Below are 21,711 nucleotides of genomic sequence, written 5' to 3' on the forward strand. Positions count from 1 at the left end.
AAACTCTCTGCACATGTTTTGTATTTTGGAGAATAAGCATTTGTGGAAAACATGTTTTCTGAAATTCTTGTCTTGCCAGCTAATTTTGCATCTGCCCAAGCAAGAGGATGTTAAAAGATGCATCAGGCCTGAAAGAAAGAAGATCAAGTGTATTAAAATTGTCCTCTTTACTTACTTACAGCCCCAGAAGTTCTCTCCCAGTCTGCCACCATGAACCCAGGAAGGGGTTAGTCTCCCAAATTCGACTCACCACGGGCTGCTTTCATTGGGCACCTTTCATAGCCCTGCCCCCCCTTTCCCCCTCCACCCCTGACTTTGTTTAAGCATCGGCAAGAGAAGGTTAGGACACATTAATGAGGATTAAATGTCTAGCAGGTCTTGGGTTCCTGCTTTGGCAAAAGGGGGAAATAATGATCTAATTGGGGTTAGAGCAGAAAGTTCGAATCTGACAACTTGCAAGAGTAAATAGGCAGGCTCAGCTTATCTAAGCAGGCCCTCTTCTAGGGGCTAAGTGATAAAAATGCCAGATCCATGGTGTAATTTACTTTTCAGTGCTATATTTTACCACATGCTTAAATTTCTACTCATAGTAAGGGAAAACTTTTAGCACTTGTTAATGGGATATAAATCAGTCAAGCAAATAAATGAACTTGATTGACTGGGATTTGCTTGCTTTGAAGCATAACCTCTGTTCTGTTATTGTTGATTCTTGCTTTGCTCCTGTGTGTGATCCCACCTTTGCCCACATCAGTCTGTTATGACAACCTCCTCTCTGTGTGGCAAGACCACGGAGGTATAAAATGAGATGGATGAAATTATAAGTGTAACTTCCACAAGAGGCAGATTTCTTTGGCAAGGCATGAGCAAATGACCAATTAAGTTACTTTTATTCATTGTTTTTATTTTCGTTTCTGAATGTCTCTCCTTTAATCCATTTTAAAAGGTTGTTTAATGACACTTTTAAAAATACTTTTTACTTAGTATCCCTCCATTGTTGAAGTACCCTCTACTTAGCTTTCTTTCAATTTTTTAACTAAATTTATATAAAAATGCATGTGTATCTTACTCTTGGTTTTGTTCCTCTAAATAACATTCCCTTTTCAGGCTTCATCTTCTCCCAGTGATGTATGTAGCCCCTTTGAACCCAGCGCACCTATTTTGAAAGTATAAGAAGCTCTTTGAAGAACACACCAATAGGTGTTGCATGGATTACCACCCCACCCCACCCCACCCCCAGGACTTTTTTTGGCCTTCAAATCTGAAATGCTACATAGAGGTTTTTGAGGGGTATAGACTTGATTCAATGCACAGTTGTTGCTGAAATCTATGGCACTTACTCTGGGGTGAAGAGCATAAATAGATCAGACTGCTTTGTTCCTCATGAGTAGATGCAGCAAAAGGCTACAAGCATTTCACTTTTGTTTCTTTGGTGATGGGCCCTAGTAACGGTCCTTGTTCAGTGTCATTCTGTTACTTTGTTACTTTCTCAACCCATCAACTGTATTTCTGCCCTTTAGGACAGAGGTCCCCAACCTTTTGGGCACCAGGGACAGTTCCATAGAGAACAGGTTTTTCACGGACCGGAGAGTGTGTGGTTTTGTGTGCTGCCTGCATCCCACAGATGGGGCTTTGCTTGTTTGTGCGGACCAGTTGCTGGCATGCCGTGGCCTGGTACCAGTTCACAGACTGGGGGTTGGGGACCCCTGATTTAGGGCATTAGTTATCCCCCTCTCCAATTTTATCAAGTGGGTATTCAACAGGTTTTTGCTTGGGATCTTCATTTACATTATTAATAAAATACTGAGGAGCCAGGACAGATCTGTTGGCACCCCATGGATATCCCTCTCAACTCTAATTACAAATCATTAGCGAATAATTTCTCAGGCCAGCATTGTATCTACTTAATTGTCGGACCTTCCAGCCTTCATTTAACTAGCTTCCTATGAAGCATATCGTGGAATACTTTGTCAGATGCTTCGCTGGGAAATCAGGACTACAGGATTGTCCCAATCCACTAAAGTTATGTGATCCAAAATAAACTTTAGCTCAACAAGGTGTTCTTGACCAGTAATCCATGCTGACGTCTGGTACTTACTGGACTGTTTTCAAGGAATTTACAAGTCAATCTCATTATAAGCTAGAATTTTCTTAAAAACTGAATGTCAGGCTGACTGATCTGTAGATAACTTTCCTCTTTTTGAGGAAAGGGACATTTTTCTCTTTTTCTTCAATTGCCCGACATCAGCTTTCTCAAACATAATACACAACAGCTCAGCTAGTTTCATTATTAGTTACATTTGTATCTGTCATAATTCCTGGAAGTAGAATACACCTACCTCCATTATATCCATACCATGTGACACAGGATAAACTGTGATGTCTACAAGAGATGTCTACGATACAATTATCTAATAATCTTTGAAACTGGGTGTCCCCTGTCTCTGTTGAATAGTCCTACAACTACCCTAGTTTTTTATATGAAACTTGTTAAGATTTTTGGGGATACAAGGATGGCGTTTTACCACCATCACAGTATTGCCAGTTGGACAATATGATTTCCCAGCCAGAAGATGCTGCCTCTAGCGGATGACTTGCAATGGGAGGAACTTCTGCTCCTCCCTTCCTCCAAATGATAATCCAAATAAGCCCTAATTAAACTGGGGTCACCAGTGATTGCCATTTTCATGCCATCTAAGAGGAAGTTACTTGTAATGACTAAATTGCACACCTGGCAATGATGTTAAGTAAATAGGAAATAACGATGAATTATTTATCGAATACGATATGTTTTTTCATGCTGATGAATCATTCACAAAACACAAAAACTAGATAATCTCTGTGTATGTCTGTACAATTATGGGGTATTTGTGTGCTAATACCTGAAACAGAAGTCTACAAGAACATCTCCAGAGCATATTATAACCCATGGGAAGCGTCTTCCAATTAAGGAAGCAGTGGCTTTCTTGTTATTTCTTTCTGATTGATGCCATGTGCCCCATTCCAGAAGAATTTGTGGCACTAATGATCACAATCTCTCTCTCTCTCTCTCTCTCTCTCTCTCTCTCACACACACACACACACACACACACACACACACACACACACACACAAACACACACACCAGGAACGGTGTGTGATTTGTATGCTGCCTTGAATTCCTTGAGGAACAGAAAGATATAAAGTAATAAATTCACTTTTCAGAGTTGGTGCGGCTGCAGTTTCACGGTACACGACGGGCTTGACGCGCCCCCCCCCGCCCCTCCAAAGATCCTGGCCACAGTACATCTTCTTGCTTGCCTTTCTTGCCCCTCCAATTTGGATCAGATGTTGAACTGGCTGGCCCCCCAGTAATTGCTGTTGACATATTTTGGACTTTTGCCTCATCGCTGGAGACAAGCCTCTCATTCATGAAGAACTATAGCTCATTAGGCAGGCTCTGAACTACAAACCTGTTTAATTAACTTGTGGAAAGCAGTTTCACTCCGCTGGGAAATTTGCACACAAAGGCCTGGTGTCTGGCTCTCTCCCCTCCACCATTGTGTTTCAGAAACAGTTTTCCAGCCAAACAAAGCCCTCTCCCACCCTCGTGCAGACATGCTCTTGCACTAGGTCCATGCTGAAAGCCAAGGGTGGTCCTCATTAAGAGACCCCTCTTACCACAGGATGCTTTCCCATGATTCATTCTCGGGCCTTTCTCTTCCTTACAAGCAAGGGTGTGTGAGTGTTGGAAAGGGTCCTCTGAAGTTTGCTTACTGGAGAAAACACAAAAAGAAAAATATATAAACAGAGGACAAAAAGCCTCTTGGGACTATTATACGAACATTTGAAGTTGACAGGATGGGTTGTTTTGTCCCATTATGTTGGCAGATACTTTGCTGCATCCTTTTGCTAAGGGCCAGTGTAAAGGCCAAGATGGGGAATGTTTCCAATGGAGAGGAAACCATTTGTGGCTACTGTAATTCTGAGCTGGATCCTAACTTTCTAGACTATTGTGAGCCTACATTTAGTGGCGGGATCTGGCTCTGCTGGAATTAAGAGTTACTGGAGCTGTGTTGCATAGAGTTCATCGTCCACAGCCCGTGATCAACCTTCATCCTCAGGATCAAACCAACACCTCTTGTGCCTGCTTTGAAAAAATCATGGTAGAACACAAATATGAAGCACATAAGCCAGATTGAGTTCGTGTCCCCCAGAAGCAACACGCTGTACACAGAGCAGAGACAGCAGTGGTTCACAGGGGGAAGCGATGCCAAATGGATCCCACTCTCGTAGAAATGCATGACCCAAAGGACAAGAACTGTGAAGTACAGGAAGAACTGCTTCGTTCTTTCTTCTCCAAAAGAAAATGGCCACTGGGCTTTGCTGGGAGTAAAGAGGGAGCTGTTACTAGACCAAATACAGGCTCCCACAGGGCCTATTCAGAGAAGAGCTTCCAGGGCATTTTTCTCTTAGGAGGTGGGAGACAGTGAAGTCTTTGGAAGTACCTGACACTCCTGACCATACAATCATTTCCCAGCTTATGTTCGAAATATATCATTATTTGTCTGGCTCTTGTCTTATATGAAGCTGAAACGTTGCCGAAGGGATGAGCTGGATACATGGAACTGTGCTTATGAAGAAATCTCTGTGTCTATTCAAATATTTCTACGAACCAGTGTAGAGAAACTACTGTCCCAACACATTCACAACTCACAACTTTGAGACTCTTCCTAACTCATTTCTATATTCAGGCACAGCTAGAATGTAAAGGTCCCTTGGCAAGGTAAACAAAATGGATTCCTCATATCAAGCACTCTTAGACCAACTATAGAGCCAAACCAATCAAAGCAGTTGTTCCCTTGTTTAAATGAAACAGACATCATAGAAGCCATAGAATAATAGAGTTGGAAGGGACCTTGGAGGTCTTCTAGTCCAATCCCCTGATCAAGCAGGAGATTCTATATCATTTCAGTTAAGTGACTGTCTAGCCTCTTCTTAAAAACTCAAGTGAAGGGGCGCACATAGCTTCTGAAGGCAAGCCATTCCACTGATTAATTGTTCTCACTGTCAGGAAGTTTCTCCCTAGTTCTAGGTTGGTTGTCTTCTTGGTTAGTTTCCACCCACTCGTACATGAACTCATTCTTTGTCTTTCTGCGTGACGTGTTTATTTGATCATTCCACCTCAGGTTTCTCCACCCAAGAGCAAGTCTGTGGTCATTCTTTCATTTCAGGCAAATAAGGCAGCAGGCGAAGTATTACTAAATCCCAAGTCCCCTCTGAAAATCAAGTAGTTCCATCAGAAACCTGGAGTGATCACATAAGCACAACTTCATGCAGAAAGACAAAGAGTGAGTCCATGCATGAGAGAAGAGGGGATCGACTTATTCTCCAGAGTAGAACCACAATCTCCAAAGCAATGAGAAGTGGGTCTGACTACAACAACGGACAAGTGTTACTGTTCCTTGTGTTCAGATCACTGTGTAACAAAAACCATACCAAAGTGTGTGATCGCCTACGCATGAGTGACTCTTTGACCTGGGTTGTTTCATGGTTGCCAGGTTGACCATAAACTCTGAAGCTGGTTGTAGTCCTCGGGAACTGTTAGCCGAAGGACTCTACCGTAAACTCAGCAAAGAGTAGTTTTGGCAGGGGAGCCACTATGCAGCAGGAAAACCGGTTCTGGAAAATATTACTAAGCTACAGGATGAAATACTAAGAGAATTGTGCAAAATCTTGCCATCTGATGCTGTTAAATTGCTATTTGTCATTTGTAAGCAGGTATGGGAAACAGCAGAGGCCAAAAGACTGGAAAAGATTTTTATTCCAATACAATCTTCTGAAACACAGAAGAATGCTGAAACTGCTAAACAATTTCACTCACCTCACCTGCTGAAAAAGTAACACTCAACACATTTCAGGGCAGACTTCAAAAATACGTGGAAAGAGAACTGCCAGAGGTAAAGCTAGATTCAGAAAAGGCAGCAGCTCCTGACACATGATGCCAATGGATAAGAGAAAAGGCCCAGATGTTTCCAAAACAGATGTCTACTTTTACTCTGTTGATGTGCAGAGACTTCAGCCTGGGTGAGTCACAAGATATTCTAAATAATCCTTGAAAACATGAATCCAATGGGCCATCCTATACCAGAATTTATGTAAGGACCAGGAAAGAAACAGTTAGGATGGACTATAGAGTAACTAATTACAGTGAGGGGGAAAATTATTTGATACCCTGCTGATTTTGTACATTTGCCCACTAATGATCAGTCTATAATTTTAATGGTAGGTTTATTTTAACTGTGAGACAGAATAGCAAGAAAAATCCAGAAAAATGCATTAAAAAAGTTATAAATTGATTTGCATTTTAATGAGTGAAATAAGTATTTGATCCCTTCACAAAACATGACTTAGTGCTTGGCGGCAAAACCTTTGTTGGCAATCACAGAGGTCAGAGGTTTCTTGTAGTTGGCCAGCAGGTTTGCACACATCTCAGGAGGGATTTTGTCCCACTCCTCTTTGCAGATCCTCTCCAAGTCATTAAGGTTTTGAGGCTGATGTTTGGCAGCTCGAACCTTCAGCTCACTCCACAGATTTTCTATGGGATTAAGGTCTGGAGACTGGCTAGGCCACTCCAGGACCTAATGTGCTTCTTTTTGAGCCACTCCTTTGTTGCCTTGGCCATGTTTTTTGGGTCATTGCCATGCTGGAATACCCATCCATGACCCATTGTCAATGCCCTGGCTGAGGGAAGGAGGTTCTCACCCAGGATTTGACGGAAATGGCCCCATCCATTATTCCTTTGATGCGGTGAAGTTGTCCTGTCCCCTTACAGAAAAACATTCCCAAAGCATAATGTTTCCACCTTCATGTTTGACTGTGGGGATGATGTTCTTGGGGTCATAGACAGCGTTCCTCCTCCTCCAAACATGGCAAGCTGAGTTAATGGCAAAGAGCTCAATTTTGGTCTCACCTGACCACAACACTTTCACTCAGTTCTCCTCTGAATCATTCAGATGTTCATTGGCAAATGTCAGATGTGCCTGTACATGTACTTTCTTGAGCAGGGGGAACCTTGCGGGCGCTGCAGGATTTCAGTCCTTCACGGTGTAGTGTGTTACCAATTGTTTTCTTGGTAATTATGGTCCCAGCTGTCTTGAGATCATTGGCAAGATCCTCCCATATAGTTCTTGGCTGATTCCTCACCATTCTCATGATCATTGAAACTCCACGAAATGAGATCTTGCATAGAGACCCAGACCGAGGGAGATTGACAGTTATTTTGTGTTTCTTCCATTTGCGAATAATCACACCAACTGTTGTCACCTTCTCACCAAGCTGCTTGGTGATAGTCTTGTAGCCCATTCCAGCCTTGTGTAGGTCTACAATCTTGTCCCTGACATCCTTGGACACCTCTTTGGTCTTGGCCATGGTGGAGAGTTTGGAATCTCTGTGGACAGGTGTCTTTTATATGGGAAATAAGCTGAGATTAGGAGCATTCCCTTTAAGAGAATGCTCCTAATCTCAGCTCATTACCTGTATAAAAGACACCTGAGAGCCAGAAATCTTGCTGATCGATAGGGGATCAAATACTTATTTCACTCATTAAAATGCAAATCAATTTATAACTTTTTTGAAATGTGTTTTCTGGATTTTTTTGTTGTTATTCTGTCTATCACCATTAAAATAAACCTACCATTAAAATTACAGACAGATAATTTCTTTGTCAGTGGGAAATGTACAAAATCAACAGGGGATCAAATATTTTTTTTTCTCTCACTGTAGTTCAAAATTGAGAAAAGAGTGTGTCAGAGTTTGTGTCACCTGATTTATGTAACTTATATGCAGAATGTATGATGAGAAATTGGGACTATAATGAATCGAAAGAGGAAAGTTCCTGGGAGAAACATCAACCTCAGTTATGTTGCAGGTGCTATTTTTATGGTTGGAAGTGAGGAGGAGTTAAGATCACTTTTATTGAAATGAGTACAAAACTATCCTACTGCTCAATACTAAAAAAAACCCCACAATTATTTCAACAGGCAATGCAAACCCAGGACAAGCATATGGAGAAGCTGAAGTAATAACAGACCTCGTCCGTTAGGCTCAGAAATTTACAAAGATGTAGATTTTGGTCATGAAATTGAAAGGCTATGAGAAAGTTGAACAAAATATTAAAGTGCAGGAACAAACTGACAACAATAACAATGACAAAATGTAATATCTAAGCCAGCCTGTGCAGCTTACAGCCCATCAGGCAGCCTTCTATGAGCTGCCAACATTTCTTGAAAAAGTAATGAATTCTCTGCCATCCCAGGTTGTTATGTCCACAGAGGATCTGCACTTGCCCCTTCGGTTCTCTCAGCCTGGTAGACCTGCTGCCTTATGTCTTCAGTGGCTCACAGACACTGCCAGCTCTACAGTGGCTGCCTAACTATTGGTTGGCACACCTTTGGTGTCCAGCATCCTTGGTTAATGCTGGCAATTGGGACCAGAAGTACCATTATTAAGTGACTCAGTTGGCCACCTAATGAGAAAAGAGGACTCCTTGGAAAAGACTGTGATGCTGGCAAAGATGGAAAGGAAAAGGAGGAGAGGATGGCAGAGGAGGAGATGGTTAGATGGTGTCATTGATACAATGAACATGAGTTTGGGCAGACTTAGAGAGGCAGTGCAGGACAGGAGGGCCTGATGTGCTGTGATCCATGGGGTCATGAAGAGTCAGACATGACTTAGCAACTGAACAACAACAACAACAACAAACACAGCCTGTGTATAACCCTCAAACATAGCATGCAGGAAAATGAAATTTGACTTCAGTGAGAACGCTCCCAAATCAAGTATGCTCAAGTATGGATTTTGCATGTTCCCCGAATTGTCAGCCAATTGTTGGAAGTGTGGTAAAGGGATTGGCATGTATTATCACTTATGGTGGACATGTCCGGAAGTGGTTAGATATTGGATGAGGATCCAAAAATGGATAGAGGAAATTACAGGGTGTTTAGTTGATCTTAAACCAGAGACGTATCTGCTTGGCTTCAGGCCTGGAAATATTAAGAGGGGAATATGGTATTTGGTATTACATATCTTAACCATGGCGAGGATGGGGTATGCTCAGTTTTGGAAGGCAAATCATACCCCGCCGGATGAAGCTATAATTAGGAGAATACTTGATTGTGCAGAAGCAGACACATTGACCAAGAAGTTGAAGGGTAAAGAAGAGACACCAGCATTTCTATCATGGAATAAATGGTATATTTGGATGGATAAAAGATTAAAGAAATGAGGGTGGCTTGGAGGTTGGTCAAAAATGAAGTGATATAGTTTTTGTTAATGAATAAGCTTTGGAGTTGGATGGTTATAAGAGATTTAGTGAGTGCAATATAATTGTCAGTTTAGAAGTAGATACAATTTGATTTTTTTGAAATGGTTTCCAATTTTCTGATTTCTTCATTTTCTGTATATTGTAAATGTTTTTTTTTGTCTTTGTTGGTGTATGGTGTGTTTTTAACACGAAATGTAAATAAAGACTTTTTTTTTTTAAAGTATGGATTTTGCAGAGAAGGAATAAGTCTTCCTCTAAAGCAGCTCTTTCCTTGGTGGGCAGCTTTTTCCTGCTCAGCCAGGTGATCTGGGCCCACCTGTCTGCTCCAACTGGGAAAATCTCATCCACCAGCTTCTTCCCCATCCAACAGATCTTGGGAAGTGGAATCCACCCACTGAGCCAAGTCCCCTGGCTCACAGGGGACCTAAAATTGCTTTATAGGTAGGTGTAAAATTGCTTCCTTTGCACCTCCCAGACTTCTGCCCACCTTTGTCTTTCCACAGCTGAAATTCCAGCTGCACTGGAATGAGTCTTGCTTGGCTGTGTGTTTGGACGTGGATTATGTCAGGGAACTATGTATTGTGAGGACTCAGCAGTGGCACAAAATGGCTCTCTGTGATGACCATTTAAGACAAAGATTTTGGCAAGGACATCCAACAACATGGTAATTTATTTAAAGCAGATACAGCCCTGAAAGTGACCCACTTAAAAATATTAAAGACATACGGTATGATGTTTTTTCCCTGTTCATAAAGCAAGCAGGGCTGATGAATATGCAAATGTTAGGTTACAATTAGCATGATTAGCTCCTGCTCTACTACTAGCTTATGTGTTTAGATGCTGAAACTAATGAGGTCATGTTAATAGGATCATCAACGCTTAGGACAACTGATGACAGTGTCTGAAATACTGGGAACCTTTTACACACAAGGAAGGAAAAAATGTCAGGTGAGCAAAGTTCTCCGTTCAGCTAGAAAACAGATAACTTTGGACTGTCATCTTTTTTTCTTAAAGATATTTTATTAACTTTTTTTATAGTTACAAATCTTTAGCGCTTAGTAAACAACGTGTTGTCTGGGTCCACATGTTTAACTTAATAACAATACATCTTCCATTCCTACTCTCTACTCCATTTTTCTAGTCATTTGTAAAAAGTATCCCATGTTTGAAAGTATTCTGTATCTTCTTTCCCTTTTATTTTATTTTATTTTATTATTTTATTTTATTTTATTTTATTTTTATTTTATTTTATTTTATTTATTTATTTTCCATGTAAGCCTGTACCGTCCAAAATTTTCTTAATTATGTATTCTTCAGCTGGTGTTTCTTCATTTTTCCAGTCTTGTGCAAATGTAATTCTCGCTGATGTTAATACATGTAGTATTAAATATACACTTTCTTTATCATAGTTTTCTGAAATTATACCTAAAAAAATAGTTCTGGCTTAAAATCTACATGTTTTCTTAACATTTTCTCTAACCACATATATATTTTCGAACAGAATTTTTTTTGCTTTAGGGCATGTCCACCAATGCTGGTAGTGCCTGCCTGGCTTTTGCTTACATTTCCAACAATTGCTAGACATATTTTTAAACATTTTTGCTAACCTTGCAGTTGGTAAATGCCATCTATAAAACATAAAATTTTTCTTTATAAGTAACTGCCCTTGTTACTTTATAGTTTCTTTCCCACAAATTTTGCCATTGTTTTAACTCTACATTGTGCCTAAAGGTTTTTGCCCATGTTATCATTGTTTCTTTAACTTGTTTGTCTTCCATCTTTAAGTTTAACAAAAAGTTATACAGTTTCTTAATCAATTTTTCACCTGATAATAATATCTGGTCAAACATTATCTGGTCTTTATAAAAACTATATGTATAAGCATCCACTTCAAAACCTCTTCCCAAGAAAGCAGAACTCTTGGAACAAATTGATCCCAAAAGGAACTTTTATTAGGAGAAGTGGACAGCAGGCATAGAAGGCAGGATCTGAAGGTTTCCCACTCAAATCAATAGGTTAAAGGAGCAAAAAGCAAACCCCACCCCAACAGTTCATCCACTCAGTTCAAACGGGCCAATCCCCAAGTGTTAAGTCCGCTGTAGGAACGAGGCTGACAAGACTCCATTCCCAAGGTTGTGAAAACATTGTTGGGTCTTTGCACCTTCTCTTCCACAGTGAGAGTTAAACCAGAGGATACATTGTAGCAGCTAAGAGATAGAACAATACACATACAATCCCTCCAAAACCTCCCCCTCCCCCAGGAGTTTGGCAGAACCCAGAAAGAGGAAAAGGAAAGGAAAGGGAAAGGAAAAGCCCCCCCCAAGAAATGGGTTCTGACATGCCACCCTCCTTAAAAGAAAGAAAGATCTACCTGTAAAAGACAAAAAGAGGAGACAAAAAGAGGGATTAGTCTGGCTTATCAGGGTACATAACATGGAATTTACTAAGTAGCCTAGGGGCTCTGATATGGCGTTTAAGGACCCATTCGTTCTGGAATGGAGGCAAATGCTTCCAAGCAACTAGATATTGAGTGGATCCATGATGTTTTCTAGAATCCAAAATGTCTTTAATTTCAAAATATTGTTCCCCTTCTACCATGAATGGAGGGGGAGGAGGGGCTGCAGCTGGCCTTAAGGGCGAGTTCAATTCACGCTTTAAAAGGCTGATGTAAATACTGGGTAAACCTGTCTAAACATCTTAGGGAGCTCTAGGTCAACCGTCATTGGATTGATTATCCTTTTAATGGGGAATGGTCCCACAGATTTTGGTCCTAGTTTCTTAGGGGGTTGTAGGGACTTTAAATATTTTGTGTACAAGTATACTTTGTCTCCTACTTTTCTCTTCACTGAAAACTTCAGCTAAATCTCGGTATTCCTCTGGTATGCCTTCCAGCTCCCCCTCACTTGCTGTGGCTGCACTTTTTGGGGACTTTACACACACACCCCTTTGGCCTGGGTTGCTTTCTGGGCATCAGATTTTCCTTTCGGGAATCTCAGTTCTCCAGTCCTCCAATCCACCCTGGGGTTCCATTTCTTTAGCCATGCCATGACTAATAAGAGTGGGCATTCCGTCCCAGGGGTCACCACTCTACGGTCAGCTGAATGGGTTGCATGGCAAGGGTGGCCGGGCCTCCCTCTGCAATGGGCCCATCTAGTTGGCCAAAAGAAATTGGCTTCCTCAGCCTTCTCACTGGGATTTCTAAGTTCCCCACCAGGGTTGGGCTTATGAGGCAGCGAGTGCAGCTGGAGTCTATTAGGGCTTTTAGGATAACTTTTTCCGGCATCCGTGGGCTAAACAGTTCTATTGTTCTGGTGAGGGGTGCGAGGGTCCACTTGATTGATTGATTGATTGATTAAATTTATATGCCACCTTTCTCTCCAAGGACTCAGGGTGGCTCAAAACAATAAAAAATTAAAAAATATAAAGTACAAAATTTAAAAAAGAATTAAACAATGGATGTAATAAATAAATGACAATTTAACCCAATAAAAGCCAAATTTAAAACCATAGTCAGTCCAGGCCCGCTTGTTGGAACATCCATGTCTTCAGGTCATGGCGGAAGGACCGAAGGTCAGGGGCCGTCTGCAGCTCTGGAGGCAGTTCATTCTAGAGGGTCAGCATGCCCACAGAGAAGGCTCTCCCCCTGGGGGTCGCCAGCCAGCATTGCCTGGCCGACGGAACCCTGAGGGGGCCGACTCTGTGGGAGCGAACCAGGCGAAGGGAGGTTGACAATGGCAGCAGGTGGTCTCGCAAGTACCCCGGGCGTAAGCCATGTAGGGCTTTAAAGGTAATTACCAGCACCTTGAATCACACCCAGAGGGCAACCGGAAGCCATTGCAGCTCGCGCAGGAGTGGTGTAATATGGGAGGATCGAGATCCTCCCATAAGTACCCGCGTGGCCACATTTTGCACCAGCTGAAGCCTCCGGGTGCACTTCAAGGGCAGCCCCATGTAGAGAGCATTACAGTAATCCAGGCGAGAAGTGACAAGGGCATGGGTGACCATGCATAGGGCATCTTGGTCCAAAAATGGGCGCAACTGGCGCACCAGATGAACCTGAGCAAAGGTCCCCCTGGTCACTGCAGTTAGATGGTCTTCCAAGTTAAGCCATGAATCCAGGAGGACACCCAAGTTGTGGGTCCTTTCTGAAGGGGGCAGTACCTCCCCCCCATCAAAAGAGATGGAACATGTTGGACAATATGAGATGCCGGTATCCACAGCCACTCGGTCTTGGAGGGGTTCAGCCTGAGTCTGTTCCTTCCCATCCAGACCCGCACCGTGTCCAGGCACCGGGACATCACATCAAGGGCATCACTGGGTTGGCTCGGGGTGGAGATGAACAACTGGGTATCATCCGCATATTGGTGATACCTCACCCCAAAGCCACAGATGATCTCACCCAGCGGCTTCATATAGATGTTAAACAGGAGGGGGGAGAGAACTGACCCCTGAGGTACCCCGCAAGAAAGGGGACTCGGGGTAGATCTCTGTCCCCCTGCCAATACAAACTGCGAACAGCCCGAGAGTAGGAGGAGAACCACCGTAAAACAGTGCCTCCCACTCTCAACCCCTCGAGCCGTCGCAGCAGGATACCATGGTCGATGGTATCAAAAGCCACTGAGAGGTCAAGTAGGACCAGGACAGAGGAGCAACCCCTGTCCAGGGCCCGCCAGAGATCATCTACCAGTGCGACCAATGCCATTTCCGTGCTGTAACCGGTCCTGAAACCGGACTGGTATGGGTCCAGATAGTCCGCTTCATCCAGGAATTGCGGGAGCTGACGCGCCACAACACTCTCAACAACCTTCGCTACAAAGCGAAGGTTGGAGACAGGACTTACCAGGGGTTCGTCCTCTGAACCATCCTCTGACAACTCCAAGGGTTCTCCAGTCTGGGTTGGAGTTCCTCCCCCTGCTTGGATGGGGTTAGGACCTCAACAACCTCCACACTTTTCATTGCTGTTTCCTTTGGCTTTCGCAGGGCTTTCCCTGATTTCCCCCCTGCTGCTCGGTCTGGCTTTCAAAGTGGAGTCTGAGTGGCATTCAGCGGCATGGTGACTATCCTTCCCACATTTTAAACAGCCCATTGGTCAGGGTGTAATGGGAGTCTGCTTCCCCAGGATCTCCCCAGATGCTGTTGCCTTCTGGGCCGGTCAATCTCCACCTCATCCAGGATGTACCAGTCATGGAGTAAGTCAGGATCGCCCCAGGGAATGAAGGCATAATACAGGTCATCATTTAGCCCGTCTTTGAAGTGACCCACCAGAACTTCTTCTGGCCAATTAAGTTTGCTAGCAAGGGCTTGGGATTCTGTGTATTCTGCCATGGGGCGCTGGCCTTGCCTGACAGTCTTTATGAGCTCTCTTGCCTTCTGATCAACTAAGGGATCCTCGAAACATCTCCTGAGGGTTGCCATGAAATGGTTAAAATTGGGCAGTTTGGGCGCATCTGCATTGTGAAGGTTCACCATCCAGTCGGCGGCTGCCCTCTCTAATGTCATGGTCACAATCCTCACCCATCCGCAGTCACTGGGGATGTCTTGCCCATATTCCTCCATGTAACTCAGGATGTGGGTCAAGATGTACCCTAATCTGTGTGGTTCTCTGCTGTACTTTACCCCCAGGTGTGGGAACTTCCGACTGGCCCGGTGACCACTCCTTCTCCTATGTCGGTGACCGGCTCTGTCAGTTGGTGCAGCTCAGGTGGGAGTGGCTGCTGCTGTAGTGACTATGGTCTCCGAAGTGCTGGTAGAAGGACCTGGGATTGCCGCCTCAATTCCAACACAACTTGCAGCATATCAATGGCTTGCTTTAGGAATCGGCTAGAGTGGGCTGGTCTTTCTTCCCTGTCTTTGCTGAGATGGAGTGACCTCTCCGTCTCCACTTTCCACCCCAGTTGGTGACTGCCGTGTTTGAGGGTCACCTTCCTGGCCTTCCTCTCACAGTCCCCATTTTCCGGACACCCATAGACCACCTTGGTTTATCTTGGTGCTCAGCAACCACGGCTTCATCAGAGGAGCTGCAGGAATGCGAGCTGGATCTGGCTTGGGCCAGCCTGGAGGGAAAATCCCCCCCATGGTGGCTTTTTCCTTCTGCGTACCTAAATCAGACATGGTTTGCATGATCCCCATGGTAAGGGTCTTCCTTCTGGGCTGACTGACTACTGCAAATCCTGCCTAATGTAAGGACCCACTTCAAAACCTCTTTCCAAGAAAGCAGAACTCTTGGAACAAATTCATCCCCAAAGGAAGTTTTATTAGGAGAAGTGGACAGCAGGCATAGAAGGCAGGATCTGAGGGTTTCCTGCCCAAATCAATAGGTTGAAGAAGCAAAAAGCAAACCCCACCCCAATAGTTCATCTGGTCAGTTCAAACAGGCCAATCCCCAGGCGTTAAATCCGTTGTGGGAACAAGGCTGATAAGACTCCGTTCCCAAGGTTGTGAAAACATTGTTGGGTCTTCACACCCTCCTCTCCACAGTGAGAGATAAGCCAGATGGCTGGAGGCACTTTCCTTTCTCACCCCAGGTTGGCATCAAGGGGAGAATAGTTCAAAGAGCAAGCAGATAGAGGAAGCGGAGAGGATACATTGTAGCAGTTAAGCAAAAGGACAATATACATACAATCCCCCCAAAACCTCTCCCCTCCCCCCAGGAGTTTGGCAGAACCCAGAGAGAGGAAAAGGAAAGGAAAGGGAATGGAAAAGCCCCCCCCCAAAGAAATGGGTTCTGACAATATGTTTTGGCATTAGTTTGTAATTTCCCTTCAGTATTCAAAATGTCCCTATAAGTCACAAGTTTCTCATAGTTAATTAAATTTGGGTGAACAAACACTTCCATTCTCAAGATCCATCCTGGTATTTTCATATAAATTTTTGTTTTTATCTTTTCCCATACTAGAAGCAAAGCGTTTCTTACATAGTGATTTTGAAAATATGTATGGGTTTTCTTCTTATACCATAGAAAGGCGTGCCATTTAAGTTGTAAGTCGTGTCCTTTTAAGTCTTTTGTGTCTGAGGATGATCCATTCTTTTAGCCATGTTAATGCAGCTGCTTGATAATATAGAACCCAGTCTGGTATCCCGAATCCTCCATTTTCTTTTGCTTCTTGTAACTTTTTCAGTCTGATTCTGGCTTTTTTCCCTTGCCAGATAAATTTCAGATACATTTAACTCATCAAAAAAAAAAATTCTCTAATTTTATAGGTATTGTTTGAAACTAAAAAAAAAGTAGTTTTGGTAAAATGTTCATTTTCACCGTCACTATTCTTCCTAATATTGAATTGTACATTTTTGCATTTCTCCAAGTCTAACTTTATTTGTTTTAATAGTTTTACATAATAGTCTTCTTTTATTGTTGCACACCTTGCTGTTAAATATATCCCCAAGTATTTAACTTTCTTAACTACCTGGAGATCTGTTTTTTTCTGACAGTTGATTCTTTTATTTATCTGTAAGGTTTTTTTTTACTATCACTTTAGTCTTTTCTCTGTGTATGTTCAGTCCTGCTATTGCTCCAAATTCTTCAATTTTTGTCAATAATTTAGGGTTTGTCTCCAACGGGTCTTCTAATATAAATCCAAATCATCCGCAAATGTTTGTAGTTTATATATTTTTTTTTGTCTTTTATTTCCATTTCTTTAATTTCTGGGTCCTGTCTAACATTTCTATTCAGCACTTCCAAAATTAAGATAAATAGTAATGGAGATAGTGGACACCCTTGTCTTGAGCCTTTTTCGATATTAAAGCTCTGTGAAATCTCCATTTACAATTATTTTAGCAGTTTCTCTATAATAAATTGTTTTAATTATATTTAGAAAATTTTCTCCAAAATCCATACAGTTTAGTTGTTGTACCATAAATTGGCAATTAACATTACCAAAGGCTTTCTGCACATCTAAAAATATTAGCGCCATTTGCTTCCCTGGATGCATTTCATAGTATTCCAGTGTATCTAAAATCATTCTTAAATTGTTCTCTCTTTGGTAAGAATCCGTTTTGATATGGATGCATAAATTCAATCAAAAATCTCTTCAATCTTTCTGCTATTATTGAGGCAAAAATTTTATAAAGGAAAAGGTAAAGGTTCCCCCGCACATGCGTGCTAGTCGTTTCCGACTCTAGGGGCCGGTGCTCATCTCCGTTTCATAGCCGAAGAGCCAGCGTTTGTCCGAGGACGTCTCCGTGGTCATGTGGCCGGCATGACTAGACGCCAAAGGCGCACGGAACGCTGTTACCTTCCCACCGTAGTGGTCCCTATTTTTCTACTTGCATTTTTACGTGCTTTCGAACTGCTAGGTGGGCAGAAGCTGGGACAAGTAACAGGCGCTCACTCTGTTACGCGGCACTCGGGATTCGACCCGCCAAACTGCCGACCTTCTGATCGACAAGCTCAGCATCTTAACCCACTGAGCCACCGCGTCCCATTTAATAGTCCACATTTAATAGAGATATTGGTCATTATTTGGGTCAGGTCTGAATCTTCTTTTGGTATTAAAGTAATATTGGCTTCTGTCCACGTATTTGGTTATTTAGCCTCTCTTTGGATTGTCATCTTAATGAGGGAATGTATATTTCAAGATCTGGAAAGCCCTCCACAAATGGCAGAGAAGTTTCAGGAAAGATGGGAACCAATGTCAGAACACAGCAGTTCCTTTCCCGTCAGCCCTCTGCCAAAAATGTTGTCAAACGTCAGCCAGAAGGCTCACCTGGAACCCATTAAGCAGATACACAAGAGCTGAGGAACTTCTGATAAAGTAGTTTAATTACTGAAAAACTAAGAAACTCATGAGGGTAAAGGTTTATCAGTGTTCCAGAGATGGCTGTGTATCACTGTGAGTCTTATTTATAATGAAATTAATGCAAAAGGATTCCACCCATCTCGTGTTCTAGTAACCGACTGTCCTGGCATCAAGTCTGTTCTCTATCGATCACCTCAGTTCGCTCACACCTGCCATCTCTGGCTAAGGGTCACGCAGCATTGCAAGAGATCAGCCATGTCACTGACTCAAAAGACCTGTGGTCACCCAATGCCCCCTTGTAACCTTCTGAATTTATTCTATGTATATTTTTAGGACAGCATTCCTTCACTGAATCAACCATTCCCTTGCATGGTTTTGACTCCAGTGGTTAAACCATAGGAAGATAGGCAATCTTGATTTATTACTATTTTGTATTCAATATACATTCTTTGGCATAAGAAATAATTTATTCTGGAACTGTATAAATTATATAAATTTTAATTATATAAATTAAATAATTTTTTGTGGGATTGCTTCTCCCTGTGTTGTGATTCAGGGTCAGCCTGTGGGTTCGGCAGTTGGGTCGGACGACTCAGAGGAGGAGGAGGGGGGTGTTGAAGAGCTTGATGATGATGGCCTTGGGGCTCCGCAGAGCCCTCAGCCAGGCCCCTCCCACCTGGTCACGACGGAGACCCAGCTGTGTGAGCCTGACAGCGTGGATGAAGATGACCCACAGCTGGCCCTGTTCAAGGACGCCTGACGCAGGAGGCAGTCAATCAGGAGTAAACAGAGGAAGGCAATGGGGCACCTCGGAAGGGGGCACCTCGGAAGGAGGCAGAGAGAAGCCACGCCCTGAACTGTATAAAAGGGGAATGCGTGGGAGGGCTGGTTTGCTGAAGGCAACCGCTTGAAAAGCTCCTGTTTCTTGGTTGGTGTCTTGTTCTGTTTGTTTTTGTATTTATAAATTTGGCAGGCTTAATTCCAGCCTCTTGCCTTCTTGTAAAAGGGGTTGTCCCTGCCTTTTCTGCAGGGCCGGTAGCAGGCTGGTACAGAACACCCTGTTGCATATCAGAGATGTATTAATTAGAGTTTTAATGCATTTGTTTGTTAGCCAAGTTGTTTTATGTAATTTAGGCAGCCCTATAAACAAAGCAAACAAATTCTAAATTAACACAACCGGAACAGATCCCAAATGCAGAATGGAATGTGACAATTGACGGTGGGCGTTATGCCCCGATAGCTTCTGTTACTCACACTACTCTGATTCAAATTCCTTTCTTTTTAAATTCTCTTTCAGTTAATTTCTTTATCTAACTTTCCATTCATCTTGTTTCTGATCACCTCCCTTTTGTACTTTCACAATATATTACACTGTAATATTTATTTTGTTTAAAGGTAATAGCTTTTCAATTGCATCATGAATTATCTACAAATCATTCGCTAAATAGCTAATTTTTTACTGTATAGAATGGCCTACAATAGGCAAGTCTAATCCGGATCTTGTCTTCTGCCCAATATTATGATGCTTTCATAGTAACCAATAAGTAACCAATCTTGATTGGTTTTGCAACAAACTAATGTGGGCTAATTTCCCTGGAAAGATATAGAAGTGATGTAAATTTAAATACAATCTAATATCCAAGTGCGACAGAGTTTAATGCTGTTTGTAATCCTGTCAGTGATCAAACTCTACAAATGTTTCTAATGTTGGCGGTTAAACTAGGTGCAACAGTGAATCTAATTCTCAACTCCTGCTCTGTTCCTGCCAAATTGAGAAAGAAATTGGAGAGCATTGTAATGGAACTAAAGTCATCCCATTTTACTTATTAGGGAATATTTTTTTAAAAAAATTACAGTATAGTTCACTAAACACCATATATATCAGCAATCAACCAGGGGGGGATAATTTATTTATGTAAGAATAGAATAGAATAGAATAGAATAGAATAGAATAGAATAGAATAGAATAGAATAGAATAGAATAGAATAGAATAGAATAGAATAGAATAGAATAGAATAGAGCTGGAAGGGACCTTGGAGGTCTTCTAGTCCAGCCCCTTGCTCAAGCAGGAGGACCTATACCAGGGGTCGGCAACCTGAAAAAGGAAAAGAGCCACTGAGAACCAGTTCCATCACACATAAAAAAAAGTAGGAGCCGCGTGCGTGTGTCCATGCACGCGCATGCGCAAAAAACATTTTGCGCATGCGCAAAACGGGTTTTGCGCATGCGCGGATGCGCGCGGTTGCCATTTTTTTTATGTGTGATGGAACCGGTTCCCGGTTGCGTGACAGCGACGGCCCGTTTGCAGAGCTACCACCTTCGGCAGCCTGCAAACATGCCGCGACAGCTTTCCCAAAGAGCGGCGCCGCTGCCCGTTCGCGCGGAGGTGCGCGCGCACCTCTCCAAAGGTTTGGGGAAGTGCGCATGCACCTCCACTCATTCGGAGAGGTGCGCGCGCACCTCTCGGAATGGGCAGCGGCGCCGCTTGTTGGGAAAGCTGCCGCGGCCCGTTTGCAGAGCTGCCGCTTTCGGCAGCCTGCAAACGTGCCACGGCAGCTTTCCCAAAGAGCAGCACCGCTGCCCGTTCGCGCGGAGGTGCGCGCGCACCTCTTCAAAGGTTTGGGGAGGTGCGCACGCACCTCCGCCCATTCAGAGAGGTGTGCGCGCACCTCTCCAAACGGGCGGTGCCACTCTCCATTTGGAGAGGTGCGCGCGCACCACTGCCTGTTCGAAGAGGTGCGCACGCACCGGGTGGCTGGGAGCCGCAGGAGACGGCTCAAAGAGCCGCATGTGGCTCCGGAGCCGCGGGTTGCCGACCCGTGACCTATACCATCTCAGACAAGTGACTGTCTACTCTAGCCTCTTAAAAACCTCCAGTGATGGAGCAGCCACAATTTCTGAAGGCAAACTGTTCCACTGGTTAATTGTCCTCACTGTTAGGAAGTTTCTCCTTAATTCCAGGTTGTTTCTCTTTTTTATCAGTTTCCAACCATTGTTTCTTGTCCTGCCCTCTGGTGCTTTGGAGAATAGTTTGACCCCCTCTTCTTTGTGGCAGCCCTTCAAATACTGGAATACTGCTATCATGTTGCCCCTTTTCTTTAGACTAGCCAAGCGCACGTCCAAGGTCTCAACATCTTTTTTTGTAGTGTGGTGACACAAATTGGCTGCGGTATTCCAGGTGTGGCCTCACTAGGGTTTTATAAAGCAGTACTAATACTTTGTGTGATCTTGATTCTATGTTTATACAACCCAGGATTGTATTAGCTTTTTTGGCTGCTGCATATGTTTTTTGTCTTTTGCCCTTTTCAATCCACACCTTTTTGAAAATGATTTGTCTATTTTTTTGTTTGCTTTTTTTTGCTTCTCATTTTATCTATTTGTTTGTTTATATTGGAATTTGTATTTTAACTTTCTGCATAAGATAAAAAAATCTTTTTTTAAAAAAAAAGGAAATGCTAAAAAACTATGGAACAATATAACAAATTAAATCAGGAATAAAAACAGCCACATCCGGGGAAGGGACTGTCTCATTCTTTAAAGACAACTCAAAATGGATGGATGAACCTAATATCCTGGCCCAGTCTTTACAGAAAGAGCCAGGTTTCAGCGTTCTCTTGCAGGTAAACATGGTCAGGCTGAATGGGAAGGATGCCATTCCAGGGCTGGGAGCAGCA

The sequence above is a fragment of the Vipera berus genome (assembly GCF_964194415.1).
Source record: "Vipera berus genome assembly, chromosome: 9".
NCBI classification, from domain to species: domain Eukaryota; kingdom Metazoa; phylum Chordata; class Lepidosauria; order Squamata; family Viperidae; genus Vipera; species Vipera berus.